The following is a 19783-nucleotide window of genomic DNA, read 5'->3' as shown; positions in this document are numbered from 1 at the left end:
TCCAATTCCTCTCTCAATTCCCCGGTTTCTAGCGAGGGATCCCAGCTGTTGGGCTTCCTCTACCTTCCAATTGCTGACTGTCGGCCCCGTTATCCCAGCATCGGAGCAGCCAGGCAGCAATCCGCTCACCTGGCTGGTGGCTGTAATCTTTCCGCATGTCTCAAAGTTCTGAGGAGGTCAGGGACCGGGTAGTTTCTGCTTCCTGTCTAAGTTCTCTCACTCCTTCCTCCAATTTCTTTATTGAAGGAGCGGCTTCTAGATCAAACCTTTCCTCTTCTTCTTCTTCCCTCACTAATCGATGGTATGGACCCACTGATCTCCTTGTCCACTGTTTCTTTTTCACTATTGGGGCAATTACTGTAGTTGTTGTTGTTTGGGTCCCTATCTCGAGCATGGTGTCCTCAGATGCAGTTTGGGTCCCTGCTTCAACCACAGTCCTCTGAGAGTGCTGAACTATGGCTCGGTAGGCATAGGCCAGGCCCCAGTACAGTGCGAGAAGCTGCTGGTTTTCATTGGGGTAGGCAAAGCACCTTTCTATCAGGTGGTGCGTCAGTTTGCCAGGGTTGCTTGCCTGTTCAGGTGTAAAGTCCCAGGTTATGGGAGGTGATAACCGTCCTAGGAACCTGCCCAAATCCTTCCACACATGCTGCCTGCCACCCAGGGACCGGTCGCTTGAGGGCACATTTCAGTATTGCCTCACCCAAAAGTTCTCTTCTCATACCAGGACAAGACCAGATTCCACAATACCCATAATATGCCAACAGTATTAATTATTAGTATTGAACAGCTCACATAAGGGTGAACAAGGACCTTGGGAGCCTGCATAATAAAACCATTCACATCAATACCAGGTAGGGAGAGGGAGCTGTATTCCCTCATCTCCTCCACAAGATAGCTCCCCCAGCACAGCAAGGCCATCAGTGCCAGGGTAAAGCACATAGCCATTGTTTGTATTAGCACGTTCTCAAGTTCTGTCATCCTCCTCACAAAATACCTCTCCCAGCACAGTAAGGCCATCAATGCTAGGACAAAGCACATAGCCATTATTTGCATTAACATGTTCCAAAGCTCAGCAAAATAGAGATAAGCAAAGCACCAAACAAACTCTGTGACCTGCACAGGAGCTTGCCACATAATAACTACTATAGCTATAGCACGCTTAATGCAAAACTGCCATTGTCATGTCCCTGTTGGGGCACCAAAAAGGCCTGTGGTAGCTTGACCCTAGGCTGGGCGCCAGGTGCCTACCAAAGCCGCTCTATCACACCCCCTCCTCAGCTGGACAGTGTTGCGGACACATATTTAGCTAACAGTCGCAAGAGCATTCCAGACGCCTTTAGAAGGCCTTGAACAGAATAAACAAGAAGACAAAAAAAGAAAGATGCCAATTAGAAGAACACAGGTGCGCATTCCACGATAAAGGGAACTTGGCACGAAGAACCTCAATTCGGCAGTTTATCTTGACCAATTAGACTGAGACAAGTTTCGCATGTTTTAGTTAGTATAACCAATTGTGTCCTATGTTTATGCACGTGTACAGAGTTAGTATAACCAATTATATTTTAGCTTATAGCGCGTGGACAGCTGATGTTTAGCTTGACAAGGTATATAAGCACGCTATTTGGGCAATAAAGGGAGAACAACTTTAACCGTATCGGTGTCCGGTTGTTACTCGGCTCACGTCTCCAGATGGTTCCCTGCAACAAATGGCGCCCGAACAGGGACCTGACAGTTTGCTGAAACCTCCAAAGCATCGCAGAAAAGTGATACCGGGAGGGTGGACATGACAGTTTGCTGAAACATCCAAAGCATCGCAGAACAGTGATACCGGGAGGCTGGGGACGTGAGAAGCAGAGGTGGGCACGAGCCGAAAGTAAAGCGTCGGAGCCTGGAGTTCGCGCAGCTGAGCGACCCTCTGCAAAGGTAAGAACCGTCATGGAAGACGAGGCGGTGGTTCGGCTCCTCGCAAGTATCCTCTCTATGAGAGGGCTCGAGGCAGATATTAAAGGGATTCAAGCCCTTGTTAAGTGGGCCTGGAAGAAGGGACGGTGCCAGTCAGCTCCGCTTTTCTTCAGCCCGCAAGAATGGCGAGAGGTCGGGGGAGGAGATGGGGTCTACGCTTTGCAAAGAAGAAGAAGCAGTAGTTAAGCTCCTCCAACATATACTCTCAAAGAGAGGCATAAAATATGATGAAGCTTGTTTAAAGCGGCTTTTACAATGGAGCAAGGACAGAAACCTTTTAATTAGTGTGGGTACAGCTTTTGAGCTTAGTACCTGGGAAGCTATCGGAACCTCCCTATGGGATGAAATTAGTGACGGGTCTAAAGAAGTTAAAGGTCTTGCAACTTTATGGAAAGTAATTAAGACAACTCTGCAAGAAATGAAAGCAGATCGTAAAGCGGCTGTGTCTGCTTTTGCTGCTCTCTCTCCAACATCAAGCAAAGGGGAAACGCGGGGAGAAAAACATAATGCAGCGAGAGAGACTTTTGGCTTCCCTGGAGCTTGTCCGCCTGCTCCTGTGCCCTTGACACCTGCTCCACTCCCTGGGACTGCTGATATTAATCAGCTATCTGACAGTTCCCAAGCCTCCCTAACCGTACGCTTAAAGGAAACCCTACAGAATCAGGAAGCGAGTAAAAATCCGCCTACGAGAAAACAGCCCCCAGATATTGCTGCTCAACATGAACAAATTATACCTAGCATATACCCTCCGTTGCCTCCGTCTATGCCTGGGTCGCCTCAAGAGCATGAAGAGGGGCTGGAGCTCACTTTGCAGCAGTTGCAGTCAGTAATAGAAAAGCTGGCACAGCTGGAGGCTGCTGTGAAGCAAGAAAAACTGCCAGCTGTATCCTTTGATGCACCCTTCCCCCCCCCCGCCCTCTTCCTCCTCCCCCTCCTTCAAACCCTTTTTTACCTCTGTCCCCTCCTTGTCCTACACCTATACCTCTGCCTTCTCCACCTCCCAGGGAACCGATCCCCACCTTTCCAGAAACAACGGACCCCCGGAATAAATGGCGGGGAATTATTCGTGATGCCTTAATTGAGGGAGAAATCACAGCAGCTCCCACAGTGTTTCCGGTTATTGCTGGGGCTGGGGGTGGACCTAATCAATGGGTTCCATTTGATTGGAAAATCATAAAAGAAACAAAGGTTGCAATTGCTCAGTATGGTTTAAAATCTCCTTTTACGCAGGCAGTTTTGTCCCATATATTTTCTGGGTCAACCTTAACTCCACATGACTCGCGAATGCTTGCTAAAACCTTGTTGTCGCCGTCACAACAGTTATATTTTTTCCATAGGTGGCAGGAACTCTGCGATGATGCAGAGGCAGGAAATAGGGGACGTCAACAAAATGATCCCTTATTTCAATGTACTGCTCAAATGCTGATGGGTTCTGGACCATTTTCAAACGCTGCTTGGCAAGCTCAATTTGATACTCAAGTTTTAATGCAATCACAGGAATTGGCATTTAAAGCTCTCCAAAGCATACCCGAGCAAGGAAAGGTTTCTCCTTCCTATGTTAATATTCGGCAGGGAGAATCTGAACCATTTGCTCAGTTTATAGACAGACTGCATACCGCATTGGAATCTCACGCAGATCTTGATAGTAACATGAAGGTTAAAAGTTGCTTGATCAGTTGGCGTTTGAAAATGCAAATGCGAAAACAAAGCAAGTATTGTGCACGTTACCTCGAGGTGTTACTGTTAGTGAGATGTTAGAAGCTTGCGACCGTTTGGGTGAACAAGGGAAAGCTGCTCTTTTTGCTTCTGCATTTGCCACAGCAGTGCGACCTCTGCTACAAACAAAATGCGGGGAAAGGTCAGGAAGAAATTGTGGAAAGCCAGGGCATTTTAAGGTGCAATGTAAAGTTTATGGTAAGGTCTCTGGTGAAACACAATGCGATCGATGTGGGAGAAGAGGCCACATGACTAAAGAATGTAAATCAAAGCACCATGTCAGTGGCAGGGTTTTGGGAAACTCCCAACTGGGCGCGAGATCCCCGCGCGCTACGACACAAATACAGGGTGTCTGGACAGCGTCCCCTCTGCCACAGCAGGAAGTGCCAGAGTGGACGTGGCAACAGCAGTAGAAGTAACTTTGTTGGACACAAAGGTGCATTGCATTCCATCAAACATGAAAGGACCTCTTGGTCATGGATTATGTGCGATATTGTTGGGGCGATCGTCAACATCTCGACAGGAGATTTTTGTCTTACCAGGAGTAATTGATGCTGATTACACTGGTGTGATCATGATCATGGTCCAAACAATAACGCCACCCGTGAATATTGCGAAAGGTGCACGCATAGCGCAGTTAGTTCCGTTTGAATCCCGAGTACCAAAATCTGGCGAACTTTTGCGAGGAGATGCAGGTTTTGGATCCTCTGGTTCACCTGCAGTGCTATTGGCCTTAAATATTCAAAAGTCAAAACCAGAGGAGACAGTGAGAATTATGGGACCAAAAAACGAAACCATTGTTTTAAAAATGATCATTGATACGGGAGCAGATGTTACCGTAATTCCCAGAAGTAAATGGCCTAATGAATGGCAGCTAATACACACCACTGAAGGGATTTATGGAATTGGTGGGATGCAATCCACTAGTGTGAGCAAAGAGCATTTAAATTTCTGTTTTTTCTGATGGCTCTGAGGTGAAAACACGACCAGACGTTTTGAACGTTCCCATCGCATTGATTGGGTGAGACATCTTGAGTCAACTGGGTGCGAGGCTGACAACTCAGGGTTTTTAATCACGGCCATTGAAGGACTGCCAATCCTAAAACTGAGATGGAAAACTGAAACACCGGTATGGGTTGATCAATGGCCGCTCAATGCAGAAAAGCTGTCCAAGATTCAAGAGTTAGTACAAGAGCAGCTAGAGGCAGGACATATAGTTCCCTCTACTAGCCCATGGAATAGCCCAATTTTTACCATCCCAAAGAAAAATGGGAAATGGCGTTTGTTGCACGATCTGCATGCGATCAATGCAGTAATGCATGATATGGGAGCCTTACAACCTGGATTGCCCTCCCCGGTAATGATTCCAGTACATTGGAACATTTTGATTATTGATCTGAAAGATTGTTTTTTTACTATACCGTTACATCCTGAAGATCAAGAGAAGTTTGCTTTTACAGTACCATCAATAAATAAGGCAGAGCCTGCACGATGGTATCAATGGGCAGTTTTACCACAGGGAATGAAAAACTCTCCTACCATGTGTCAACATTTTGTTGCTTGGGCTTTGAAACCAATCAGAGAAAGATTTGCTCAATTTCTGATCTATCACTATATGGATGATATATTGATTGCAGGGAAAAATATGAATTCTGATCAAGTCCTCAAGGAATTAATACCATGTTTGGAGAAAAAGGGACTTAAAGTAGCCCCCGAAAAAATACAAGAAAGTTCTCCCTGGAACTACCTTGATTGGGTTATCACTGCCACTCAGGTTAGGCCGCAGAAAATAACGTTAAAAATGGACATTGCTACATAAAATGATGCTCAGAAACTAGTAGGTGACATTCAATGGTGTAGGATTCGGTCAGAAAATCAGCATTGTCTCAACATCGTCATCAGGAACATGAACAGTACGGTCAGAAAATCAGCATTGTCTCAACATTGTCATCAGGAACATGAACAGTACGTTATCTGACAACGGCCTGTTTGGAGCGCAGTGGCCGATCCCAAGAACGGAACGCGTGGTACAAGGCTCCGTTAGAGATAACCGCATAGCTACTGTCAAAAAGGATGGATTGCAATTGTTACCATAACATCGATGAAGAAATCATGAACTTTAGACGAACTTTGCTTCATTATAATACCAAAACACGCCTCGGACACTGACCCTGTGCCTGCGTAATAGCCTCGCTCGAGAAGGGCGGAGACTCCTGAGGCAGAGGTGGAGCAAGGTGTGTTACTAAGCATAAAAGATGACTCCTGAACAACGGAAATTTGAAGCTTCCCCACCAAGGACCACGACGATCGACGACGCAGCATTAGCTGGACCCGGGACTGTTAGGACATCTTGAGATCAGTGGTGGTAGCTATAACTTCTCTTTCTCCTCTCTCTAAACTTAACTTTACTTTTCTCCTTTCTTTCACCCATCTCTAACTATCGCGTGCCTCTTCACAGGCAATACAATAAAGTTTTACTGTGTGATTATTGCTATCCCCTTTGGTGTTGGTCACCTTAATTTTGCACTTTCGAGATCGTAGCAAACGAACCATCACGAGTCCACCGAGTGGACCGTGACAAATGGATAAGAAATTTGTGTGGGGTTTCAAATGAGGACTTAGCACCATTATTGCCGCTTTTATCTACTAGCACTAACGCAAATGACAAGCGACAGTTGTCCATAGAGCAGACAGAAGCCTTACAATGTATCATGGATAAAATCGTGAATTCTAAGGCGGCACGATATGACCCTGACCTATTGATACAGCTGATAGTTATAAATGGCGAGAAGAGTAGTGATCATCCATTTGCATCATTAGCACAATGGGATCCAGCACTGAAAGATCCTTTGCGAATTTTAGAATGGATATTTCTAGCTTTTAGACCAAAGAAGTCGATATTAAGTCGACTTGAGTTGTTGTCTCAACTAATCATGAAAGGAAGATCTAGACTAAAAGACATAGCAGGACATGAACCTTGCCTTATCATAATCCCGTTAGTACAAGCCTATCTAGAATGGGTAATGAGACACTCCCAGGATATGCAGATTGCTTTAGCAGGATACCATGGCAAAATTGTGAATACCTACCCCGCACATAAATTGTTTTCCTTTCTGCATGGAAACAGTTTTGAGTCTTTTCCAATTAGATCTGAAACACCAGTACAAGGGCTTACAGTATTCACAGATGCCAGCAAGAATAACAGAAAGGCCACAGTTACATGGAAAAAGGATGGTGAATGGCAAGACCACATCATACAGGGTCAGGAAAAGGACTCCTTACAGACATTAGAACTCAAAGCTGTAGTTTGGGTCTTTTCACAATGGACAGAAGTACCATTAAACATAGTGTCTGATTCTCTTTATGTTGTGGGAACATGCAGTTCTAAAAGAATTAAAAAATGTTGTCCTGTCGGGTCTTTTCCGTGAACTTTTGTCGTTGTTGAATCAACGCAATGTAGCGTATTTTATTACACACATTCACAGTCATTCTGGACTACAAGGAGGCCTAGCACAAGGAAACGAACGAGCCAACATGCTAGCAGCCCCAATGTGGACAGGACCACCGGTGAATAGTTTTGAACAAGCCCGACTATCACATGCCTTTTTCCACCAAAGTGCAAAGGTACTTTCTCGTCAATTTGCTATTTCATTAGCAGATGCACAAGGCATAGTACAATCTTGTCCTGATTGCCAACAGATTGGTTTTGGCATTGGCTTAGGAGTAAATCCTCGAGGCTTGCGGCCTCTTCAATTATAGCAAATGGATGTCACTCATATTCCTGAGTTTGGCAAGCTAAAGTATTTACACGTATCCATAGATACTTTTTCTTCGGTTATTTGGGCCACGCCATTGACAGGTGAATCAGCAAAACATGTGAAAAAACACCTAAGAGGATGTTTTGCGATTATGGGTGTTCCTCAAGCCATAAAAACAGATAACGGACCCGCGTACACTTCTCATACCTTGGCAGAGTTTTGTCAGCAGTGGGGGGTTCAACACCACACAGGCATTTCACACTCTCCAACAGGTCAAGCTATTATCGAAAGGATGCATCAGGTAATTAAAGGACTGTTAGCTAAACAAAAAATGGGGGAAATAGGTCTCTCCCCACAAGAAAGAATTTGGAAAGTTTTATATGTACTCAATTTTTTGCGGTTGGCAGGCAACGCCGATAACCCTCCCATGGTAATTCATAGCAGTGCCTTGAGCAATGATTTATCAACAGTAAAAACAACAGGAATTAAAGTAATGTATAAGGATTTGAATACGGGACAGTGGATGGGCCCAGCAGAAGTACAAGTAACCGGTAGAGGATATATGTGTGTCATTACAGATTCTGGACCAAAGTGGGTACTGGCTCGCTGGGTAAAACCGTGGAAATCTTCTGCCACTATGAATGGGAGGAACACCACAACAGACGACCCAGGGGATAAGGGAGACAATGAGAGCTAGTGGTCAACTTTGTCCCATTTGTCGTTTCTGCAGTTTGTATATAATTGGTTGTTATCTTGTAGGTCACCTTGGCCAACATAACAGGTCAAGATTCTCGGTGCATTGCAACTGCATCACAAAGCCCATGAACCAATAGACAGGATGGCTATGACTCGTGCAGCGCGCCTGGCCAGCGAGCGCATGTGTCATAGGCTCCCCATGTTGCAACCGAGGCGGATTTTGGCACCCGCTGGCCACGTGTGCTGAAATCTGTTCCTCTGCAAATGTATAAATACCAGGATTTTCCGAAGAGCATCGGGCTGGTGTACGGCAAGGCCATCGTTGCTTCCGTGGGGACGCCCACGTAAAGCTGGCACCTACCGATTGCTGGGCTGAGTTCGCGGAGCAAGACGGCACAAGAATGTACAGATGGTCCAACTTCCTCACAGTCCTCGGATGGATGTAGTCATGGATACCGCCGCAAGCCAAAGAAAACATCTGGATGACCCTGGCTGACGTGACCGGACAAGATTGCTTATGCCTCCGTACAGCAACACCAAGCAATCCCTTTTTCACAGGTTTAATAGGGGGTTCCACTGGCATCAACGAAGTTTAAGAACTTATTAATGGAGACCCCTGTGCAGCAGGTCATGGACTCAATGGATGGGAATGCCTGGTTTCCACGGATCGGGCATTCACCCTCATTGCCACCCCAGGAATCACAAATTCTGGGGTCCCTGAATACAGATTGGTGTAGTATTATCTGATTTACTGTTAGATGTAGATAGTATTAGACACACAACCTTACAAAATAGAGCTGCTCTTAAATCATTAATTAAGATAGTTTTGATTTATCTCGTAGTGGGGTTTTTTTGTATTTTAATTTGTGTGCCTTGTATGTTGCAATGTGTTTAAAAATTAATTGATAGATCAAGTAAGGCTGTGTTAATTGACGAAAAACAAAAAAGGGGGAATTGTTGTGGACACATATTTAGCTAACGGTCGCAAGAGCATTCCAGACGCCTTTAGAAGGCCTTGAACAGAATAAACAAGAAGACAAAAAAAGAAAGATGCCAATTAGAAGAACACAGGTGCGCATTCCACGATAAAGGGAACTTGGCACGAAGAACCTCAATTCGGCAGTTTATCTTGACCAATTAGACTGAGACAAGTTTCGCATGTTTTAGTTAGTATAACCAATTATGTCTTATGTTTATGCACGTGTACAGAGTTAGTATAACCAATTATATTTTAGCTTATGGCGTGTGGACAGCTGATGTTTAGCTTGACAAGGTATATAAGCACGCTATTTGGGCAATAAAGGGAGAACAACTTTAACCGTATCGATGTCCGGTTGTTACTCGGCTCACGTCTCCAGATGGTTCCCTGCAACAGGATAGAGGAGAGAAAATATAACAAAAGGCTCGTGGGTCGAGATAAGGACAGTTTATTAAAGTGAAAGCTAAGGTTGCACACGAAAGCAAAGGAAAACAAAAGATTTTATTCTCTACTTCTGTGATGGGTTAACCCTGGCTGGATGCCAGGTGCCCACCAGAGCTGTTCTATCACTCCCCCTCCTTCTCAACTGGACAGGGGAGAGAAAATATAACAAAGAGCTTGTGGGTCGAGATAAGGATAGGAGAGATCACTCACCAATTACCGTCACGGGCAAAACAGACTCAGTTTGGGGAAAAATTAACTTGATTTATTACAAATCAACCGGAGTAGGGTAATGAGAAATAAAACCAAATCTCAGAACACCTTCCCTCCACCCCTCCCTTCTTCCCGGGCACAACTTCACTCCCGGATTCTCTACCACCCCCCCAGCGGCACAGGGGGACGGGGATGGGGTTTACGGTCAGTTCATCACACGTTATTTTCTGCCGCTTCATCCTCCTCAGGGGGAGGACTCATCACACTCTTCCCCTGCTCCAGCGTGGGGTCCCACCCACGGGAGACAGTCCTCCACGAACTTCTCCAATGTGGGTCCTTCCCACGGGCTGCAGTTCTTCACGAACTGCTCCAGCATGGGTCCTTTCCACGGTGTGCAGTCCTTCAGGCACAGACTGCTCCAGCGTGGGCCCCCCACGGGGTCACAAGTCCTGCCAGAAAACCTCCTCCGTGGGCTCCTCTCTCCACAGATCCGCAGGTCCTGCCAGGAGCCTGCTCCAGCGCGGGGTTCCCACGGGGTCACAGCCTCCTTCGGGAACCCACCTGCTCTGGCGTGGGGTCCTCCACGGGCTGCAGGTGGATATCTGCTCCACCGTGGACCTCCATGGACTGCAGGGGGACAGCCTGCCTCACCATGGTCTTCACCACGGGCTGCAGGGGAATCTCTGCTCCGGCGCCTGGAGCATCTCCTCCCCCTCCTTCTTCACTGACCTTGGTGTCTGCAGGGTTGTTTCTCTTACATGTTCTCACTCCTCTCTCCGGCTGCCGAAATACCGCCGTCCCAACTTTTTCCCTTCTTAAAAATGTTATCACAGAGGCGTTACCACTATCGCTGATTGGCTCGGCCTTGGCCGGCGGCGGGTCTGTCTTAGAGCCGGCTGGTATGGGCTCTGTCGCACACAGGGGAAGCTTCCAGCAGCTTCTTACAGAAGCCACCCCTGTAACCCCACCCGCTACCAAAACCTTGCCACACAAAACCAATACAACTTTCCATCAGCAGGCAATGTCTGGCCACTTCCTGGGAAGCAGGGCTTCAGTACTGTCGTGGTTTAACCCCAGCCAGCAACTAAACACCACGCAGCCGCTCACTCACTCCCCCCCACCCAGTGGGATGGGGGAGAAAATCGGGAAAAGAAGCAAAACCCGTGGGTTGAGATAAGAACGGTTTAATAGAACAGAAAAAGAAGAAACTAATAATGATAATGATAACACTAATAAAATGACAACAGCAATAATGAAAGGATTGGAATGTACAAATGATGCGCAGTGCAATTGCTCACCACCCGCCGACCGACACCCTGCCAGTCCCCGAGCGGCGAATCCCTGCCCCCACTTCCCCGTTCCTATACTAGATGGGACGTCACATGGTATGGAATACCCCATTGGCCACTTTGGGTCAGGTGCCCTGGCTGTGTCCCGTCCCAACTTCTTGTGCCCCTCCAGCTTTCTCACTGGCTGGGCATGAGAAGCTGAAAAATCCTTGACTTTAGTCTAAACACTACTGAGCAACAACTGAAAACATCAGTGTTATCAACATTCTTCGCATACTGAACTCAAAACATAGCACTGTACCAGCTACTAGGAAGACAGTTAACTCTATCCCAGCTGAAACCAGGACAAGTACTCGCAGTGGTTGCTCTGGAAGACAAACATAACATAACGAATGCCCCCTCTTCCATCTCCCTTTACTTAGCTTTTCTAGCTGAGCTGATGTCATATGGTATGGAATATCCGTTTGGTCATTTTGGGTCAGCTGTCCTGGCTATGTTCCCTCCCAAGATCTTGCCCAGCCCCAGCCTGCCAGTGAGGGGGTGGGGGGGAAATGTTGGAGAGACAGCCTTGATGCTGTGCCAGCACTGCTCAGCAGTAGCCAAAACACTGGTGTGTTATCAACACCTTTCTAGCTACCAATACAGAGCACAGCACTATGAGGGCTGCTATGGGGAGAATTAACTCCATCTCAGCCAGACCCAATACACCTCCTCCCTCTCCTTCTTCACTGACCTTGGTGTCTGCAGGGTTGTTTCTCTTACGTGTTCTCACTCCTCTCTCCGGCTGCAGTTACTGTGCTGCCGCAACTATTTTTTCCCTTCTTAAATATGTTATCCCAGAGGCACTACCACTGTTGCTGATTGGCTCGGCCTTGGCCAGCGGCGGGTCCGTTTTGGAGCCAGCTGGCATTGGCTCCATGGGACATAGGGGAAGCTTCTAGCAGCTTCTCACAGAAGCCACCCCTGTAATCCCCCGCTACCAAAACCTTGCCACACAAACCCAATACAGAGTTTTCTGTACTCCTTGCAAAAATGCATCGTTATCTCTTTCACTGACTTGCTGTGGGTTTTTAAATGAGATTCCCACTTGTAGTTGAAAAGAAACTAGATACCCTTGACAGGAAAAGATTTGCTGGTAACAGAATTTGAGCTCTTATATAAACACCAGGACAAAACTGCTGTGGGACATTCTTCAGCTCTTCCTAAACATCTGCCCCTTAGGTCATCTTTATTTCTTCATCACAGTAGGCACCTGGTCCATGCAGGAGCCACAGAAACTTTCTCTTTTGGATACATTTTTGCATTTACCCACTTGTTTCCTGGCCTAATAGAAACACTTTTCCACTGATCATCAGATCATCGTAGCTTGGGGGGACGGCCCGTGCCACATTTCTGGGCTCCCTGAACCCCTTGTTCGCAGCAGCACTTGGTCACAGTTGCCTGTCCTTGGGCTACTGCCATATCCCTTCCTCCAGTAGTTACTGTTTTCAAGAAGGACCAACTCATTGTCTACAATCCTTTTTGATTTAAGGCAGCCCTCTGGGTAGCTCCTGGAAGACAAGATCCCTTTAACTTTGTGAGCAATGAGACACAAGATTTGTTCCCAAGTCAGATGGCTGCCACAAACCTGGAGACTTGGGGTCTTCATAGATTGACAGCTCTGGGAGGTGGGTATCTGTTGGTACTGCACAGTGGCACAGCCCTGGGGCAATTCCTTCTGGCTCCACAGCTACTGTGCACAATGGTTTCACATCAGTAAGATGAAATCTTATTTTGGCTGCCAGATATCTTGTATAGACTGACACAACTGGAGTTAGTCAGGTTCATACCTGATATTTAGCAAAAAGTTCGATGTTAAATGAAGGGGATTCCCAAAAGGATGCAACATGTTGCCTCTGAAGTCATGTCTCTGATGACTTCCCTATCCAGCACCTGAAAGGAATTATTGGAAGAAGAATGGAAAGCAGAACAGAAAATATCAATGTGCCTCTGTGGAAATCTGGGGTTTGTTCCCATCCAGCATCCTGATGGGAGCATCTTCCCCTCAGGAGGAATGTGGTCCAATTGGGGGAGAGAGAGAGAGAGGAGACACAAATATGATATATTGTGAGAGATATGAGGGCTCCTCAGATTGGAGAAACCCAAGGGGACTACGATGGTGAAGGAGTATTGGCGACTTATCAGGACACAGGAATGAGCAGGCAATCGATGAAACAGAGGTTTAACGCCAGCAGAGAAGCGCTTGCTTGCATTGCACAGAATTAAATTGCCCCAGAGCGCAGGGGAGGCCGAAAGAATAAATTCACAGAAGAGGAGGGTGGGTGCCTTCCCAGGGAAAGACAGACCTGCCAAGGGCTGTTAGACACCGATAAAACATCTGGCTTAGAAAATTCCTGAACTGCAAATTGTTGGAAGCGGGGTGGATTTTCCAGGGAAAATACCACTCTGAATTTGCTTTTTTATTCTATTCTTTCCTTTCCACTGCCAGAGACTGGGTACTGGGAGATTTTCACCCTTGCCCTGGCTGTGCAGCCATTCTCACCCACAAAGGACCTGTCTACTCCTGTGGGAAAGGAGTCTCTGTATCTTTTGAAAGTCAGAGTTATCCAAAGTTGATCTCTAAGCTGTGGAGTGTTTTTTAAGGAAATGTTTCATCTCCAGAATAAAACTGCTATTAAAAATAATACCAAATGCTAACAAGGAGTGCCTGTTGACCCCTGTTTGTATCTCAGAGGGGAATGATTTTAACCTGAAATAAGGGAATATTTGGACATGTTTATAGCATCTGTGATGCCAGAGATTAATGTGGGAGTGATGAGACAGTCAAGGAAGAGAAAGCCACGGAGAGCAGCAACAGAGAAGGAGAAAAGAAGGAGGAATTAGCAACATGGTAAGAGCACAGTGAAAGGTCTTGAAGCTCTGGAAATCCCAGGACACTTTGTCATGGTTTAACCACAGCCAGCAACTAAGCACCATGCAGCTGCTCACTCACTTCCCCCCCACCCAGTGGGATGGGGGAGAGAATCAGAAAAAAAAGTAAAACTCATGGGTTGAGATAAGAACAGTTTAATAGAACAGAAGAAACTAATAATGATAATGATAACACTAATAAAATGACAACAGTAATACTAAAAGGATTGGAATATACAAGTGATGCACAATGCAATTGCTCAGCACCTGCCGACCGACACCCAGTCAGTCCCCGAGCAGCAACCCCCCCACCCCCACTCCCCCCAGTTTATATACTAGACGTGACATCACATGGTATGGAATACTCTGTTGGCCACTTTGGGTCAGCTGCCCTGGCTGTGTCCCCTCCCAACTTCTTGTGCCCCTCCAGCCTTCTTGCTGTCTGGGCTTGAGAAGCTGAAAAATCCTTGACTTAGTCTAAACATTACTTAGCAACAACTGAAAACATCAGTGTGTTATCAACATTCTTCTCATACCTAACTCAAAAACATAGCACTATACCAGCTACTAGGAAGTCAATTAACTCTATCCCAGCTGAAACCAGGACACACGTGAAACAAGTTGAGTACACATTAGTAAGAGAAACTTGGGAGTAACAGAAGCAAAAAGACTAGGAGGATTGTACAAGGATCCAGTCTTTGTAGTTTTATGTGAATACTGCCAACAAAATCAACAGCTCTAATGCACTTATTTACATTCCTGTAAAACTGGAGTAATTCCTTGGTAGTCAATGGAGCAGCTCTGGTGTGAATGCTGGTGGCTTTAGACCTCCTAGGACCACTTGGGGATAAAGCATGCAGCTCTGGGCCAGGGACTGATGTTTGTATTTTTCCTGCGGTGACAGAGAAGGGAGTGTTCCTCATCCAATGTGCTGGCAGACAGGAAACCAAAGGCTTGGGAGCGGTGGGAGGAAACCTGCACCTGCAGCCTGGGGCTGGGATTGCTGTCAAAAAAGCTAGAGAAGTTGCCCACAAAAGTTCAGTCCTGTGGGTAATTACAGCAGCTCTTCACAGCCTTCAAAAGCCCATCATTTTCTTTGCCTTTTCTTCAGCTGCAAAGCAGAAAGGTTTCTACACTTGTGAGTGACCCTTTTGGGGAGAAGTGAACAAAATGCCACAGTTTCTAAGTGAAAAAGCCAATGGTGAGTGAAGATGTTTCTGCTGACCTCAAGTACCGGCACTTGGTGCGTGTGCAAGGAAACTTCCCAGCATCAGGCTGAGCTGAGCACTGTGTTTCTTTCTCTGGCTGCTGCTGCAGCTCTTCTGAAAGCCACTGGGATTAATACTGCTAGAATATATGGTTTGTTTAGCTATTTTTATTGACCCATGAATATAACTACTGTATAATTTGTTGTAACATTAGTAGTTCAGTCCTGTGATGTTTGCTATAGAAAATCTTCACTTCAAGCCAGTGGGAAATTTTGCTAGGGTGAGAAGTGCAGGCCTGGCCTCTGCTTAGCCTTTTTTCTTTTCCATTGCAACACAATTAACCTTTTCATTAGAAGAGCTCTGTTCCAAATAAGCAAACTTCTCAATGTGTATTACTGAGCCATTTCAAGCTGTCTCCTGCTTTGTAACAAAACGTCTTTGTTCCAGCCATGCATGACATTTGAAGACCCATTTATACAATGTGTCAGCTCCATTTGTTTTCTTCATTCTGATATTTTCCTCTGTATTTTTGGTTAGCCATCCAGATTGCAAGGAGCGAGGCTGCTGCTGGTTTCCTCCTGCGCTGTTCCAGACCAAGGCACTGGCTGCCTTTGGCCTTTCTCCCCTTTTGTGGGCAGAGGTGAAACAACCCAAAATCAAACACAGTTTTGCCTACTTCATCCTCTCTGCGCTGAGACCAGCACCACCAGACAGCTGTGGGATGGAGTACATGGAGAGCTTGCAGAAGGACCTGGTATTATTACAATTTCTGTCTCACTGCCCTGCCTGTGGGATGTACATGGCCACAATCCCTTCTGCTGGAGGGGACTCTCTGAGGGTCGGCCAAATTTCCAGGTTGCATCACTAAATATGCCCTCTTGCAAAATACCTGCATTTTCCTTAGATATGTTCATAATACGTCCCAAGTCTCTCATCAGCCTTTCTTGTCTGACAGCACAATGCTAACTGATGCAACAAAACCCAAAGCAAAATAAATAAAAAAAATCCTTATCAAGATGTCAAGTAATAAAACTTAACATCCTCCTGATTTTAAGATCGAAGTGTAAATGGTTATGGAGTTTTCGTCCATCCTCTCCCCTGTAAATAATTTAACTTGAGACCGGTCTTCTCCTTCCAGAAGGGGCCCAGGATAGTGCTGTCTCTGCTACACAAGCAGTGACATACCATCTCTCCCAGCACTGGCACTACCTAGTGACAAATGAAAGCTTAAGCCCTTTTTGAAATCTTTTACACAACCTGCCAGCTGAAGAGTTCAAGCTGCTTTAATGCATGCAGGATGTCAGGGAAATACTGCAATCCTTACTTTAACCAGAAAATAAGGCTGAAGGTGCCAGCCCAGCAGTGGCAAGCCTGGGGTTGCAATGGCAAAACCCCATCTGCTCTCTCCAATATTATCCTCACCAGGAAGGTTGGGGAAGGAGGGCGAAACAGCTCCATGCAAGCAAACCTGCTCCTGCCAGCTATTACATGGCCCACTTGAAGCCTTTGATAAGGCCAAGCAGAACTTCAGCGTTAGCCTCGTGCTTCCCCATCCGCATAAGAGAAGATGGGAGGTTTGGGATATAAGATCAGAGATGATTCATCTTCAGAGCACCTCACAGTTGTGTTTTACATAGACGCTCCCTCCAGCTCTTGGGAAAGTGCATGACCTCTGCTGAACATGAAGCTGCAGGTCATTTTCATGCCAAATGCTTAATGTGTGCCATATTCAACCAGACTGCAATCAGCAGCCTTTGTGCACGGTGGATGGGCTTTTGCTGCAAGGAGCAGAGGTGGTGGCATGTGAGGAGGAATGCTTTCAATACCATGTGCTTCAAAAGCAGTGCTTGTGAGCTTTGCTTTGCGTTCTAGCAGCTGGGCTAGAGCTGCACGTGTGGCCTCGCTCAGCACAAATGAAACCAAGGCATCCATATGCTGTACATTAAGAGAGTGTTTGATCTGCTCACTGACTCAAAGCTCAGGTGCTCCCTCTTCCTCTCTGTAGCAGTTTTGAGGAGTACAGAGCCCAGTGTCAAAACTTGTAACTCTATGTGTGTTTATCGACTCTGATAGGAACTGCAGCACTTTTAACATAAAACAGTTGAGAAAATGTTGCCGGCCACAGCCAAAAAACCTGCCCTCATCTTTTCCATGACGGTGGCGGAAAAGAAAAGTCCTCAAGTTGTATTTTCCTATTTAAAAATGAAAGGAAAAGGACTGCCAAAGTGGATGGAATTTAGCCCAACTGTTGTAACACTGGGGTTAGAAAAGCAAAATGTGAATCTCCTCTGAGTGCAGGAATTATGGCTTTGCATAGCCAAGGCCACCACAAAGCCACCACAGCCCTGCACGGGCAAGGGACAGCTTGGGTAACACCAGGCTTCAAGCCTGCCACTGGGTCACTTATTGTGCCATTGCTTACCATGTATTTTGTAGTCACATCACCCATTAATGTTATGTTCTGCTAAGAAGCTACAGACATCTCTGATCCACATTAAAGACCGGGGTGAGATGGAAGAGGAAAGCTCCCCTGTGTAAAGGACTTGCTGTTTCTTGAGCATTGCCCCATGCGGGTTGGGAACCAGGTGATACTGTAACTTGGAAGTGGTACAAAAAGTGGAAGAAGCACAAGCAACCACCAGGTAACAATAGAAATTAGTTTTATTTTGTAAAAAGTTATAAAATGAATATTGTACAAAAATAAAGTCTGTAGAGAACTTTGGTTGATTAACACAAATGACTGAGACATAAATCGCTGGTGAAGTAAAAAACTCCAGAGAAGCACACTCCTGTTTTCAGTAAGGTCTAAAAAAATTAAAAAAAAATCACAAACTTTACCCTTTTGTATTTTGAACATAGTGATTTGCTTTGGTTGCAGTCTCTTCAAGCTGCACAGAAAATTCTTTGGGGCAAGTTTTCAGCAACCAGGGCCGTACCAGAGCCAGTGAAAGCACACCTCTGAGCGCTGCACCCGACTAACTGCCCAGCAGTGCAGCTGACTCTTGGCTTAGCAGGCCTTTACTGCCCAAATCATGCCAATGCTGGCAGTGGTATCAGCTGTACCACCCCTGCCCAATGTGGAGGGCAAGGTGTCCCCATGGCAGTGCAAACATGGACCCTGTGGGCAGGCTCCAAGGCTGCCCTCCATCAGCCCAGGAAAGCAGCAGAGGTTGGGGCTGAATTACACTTCATACACCTGGTACGTCTTCCTATGCCTGTTCTGGACTTTTTTTGACTACTAGACCCTTCTGTGATGCCCCGAGGGGCCCAGAGCAAAATGAGTATGGAGAGCCATTGCATGCATGAGATAAAAGGTCAGACCGACCATCATTTTTTGTTTTTCAGTAGGGATTTTTTTTCTTCCTGTTGTTTTTGTGGGAGTTGATGCTTCACTGGTTGTCAGGTATGCCTAGTGACCTGCACTGCTGCTCCTTTGGGAAAAAAGTCTCCAGAACAAGAGCTTGCATTAGCGGTCAGGTATGAATGCCTTTGCTGTACAACCTCCCTCATCCTAAGGAAACTCAGACTGTTCTCCTGTGTGGGTACGATCCTGTAATGTTTCAGCAAATTATACAAAACACTTTGGTTATTTAACAGAATTGTTTACCTACAGGCTATATTAAATCCAGGGCTAACTAGTAAGAGGAATTTAACCTCTTCTATATGGAAATACAGAAAGAAAAGCTTAAATAAATATAACAAGAAATTATAAGGCTAAATGTGATTATTTTCCATTTGTCAATAGTTATATGAGGTCAGTTGGCAAAAAGTGTGAGAAAAAAATGTGGCTACATTTAAAATATGACTAAAATTAGTTTTTATAACAAACTGTTAATGTTGAGCCAAGTCCTGTGACCCTCACTCATGCAGAGCCATTGCTGCTCCTGTGCATGTATGATTGCAGTAATTTTCAAAAGTATTAGTGAACAGGAGGAAGGGCTGCAGACTTTGGCACAATATTTTGTGAACATAATCAGGATTTTGTTTAAAAGAAAAAAAGGTAAAGTAAGTGATTTTTTGCATTCAAGTTAACACTTTCAATCAAAAACATGGACCGTTGTTCACAACTTAATTGTCTCTCTGTATCTTCCAAGCACCTTCTAGTTTGGCACCTTTGAAAAGAAATGTTAATAAATAAGAAGACTCATTACTGAACTGTAATAAATAACAATAACTTAAGCTCAATAAATATCTTCTGTATATTTATGTCTCTGAACGGATGCATTGCATCAAATAGTCTCTGCTCACTCACAATGACCAAATAGAAATGTAGTTACGCAAGTGATGTTAGTCCTTTGTAAACCAAAAGAAACACGTTTTGTGCTGGCCAGGCTTGTTATTTCTCTTACTATACTAGGAAGAAGTGCTTAAAAACTCAACTTGTTTTCATAGATAGCAGAAGAATGAAATCCTACACTCATTTTGAAGAAACATGAGATGGAAATAACCAAACTTAACCAGTAAGTGGAACTGTTTTGTTTTGCATTGATACTGGCCCTAGAGAACTTAAGCCTGGGAATTTTGATATTTGTCCAATATCATCTTACTTACGAGATTAATCTTATAGTTTAGAAGTTGTCCTAAGTGCTTAGGAACCGCCCTTCAATGAGC

The sequence above is a fragment of the Harpia harpyja genome, chromosome W, assembly GCF_026419915.1.
Source record: "Harpia harpyja isolate bHarHar1 chromosome W, bHarHar1 primary haplotype, whole genome shotgun sequence".
Lineage (NCBI taxonomy): Eukaryota > Metazoa > Chordata > Aves > Accipitriformes > Accipitridae > Harpia > Harpia harpyja.
Note: the sequence above shows the minus strand (reverse complement) of the source record.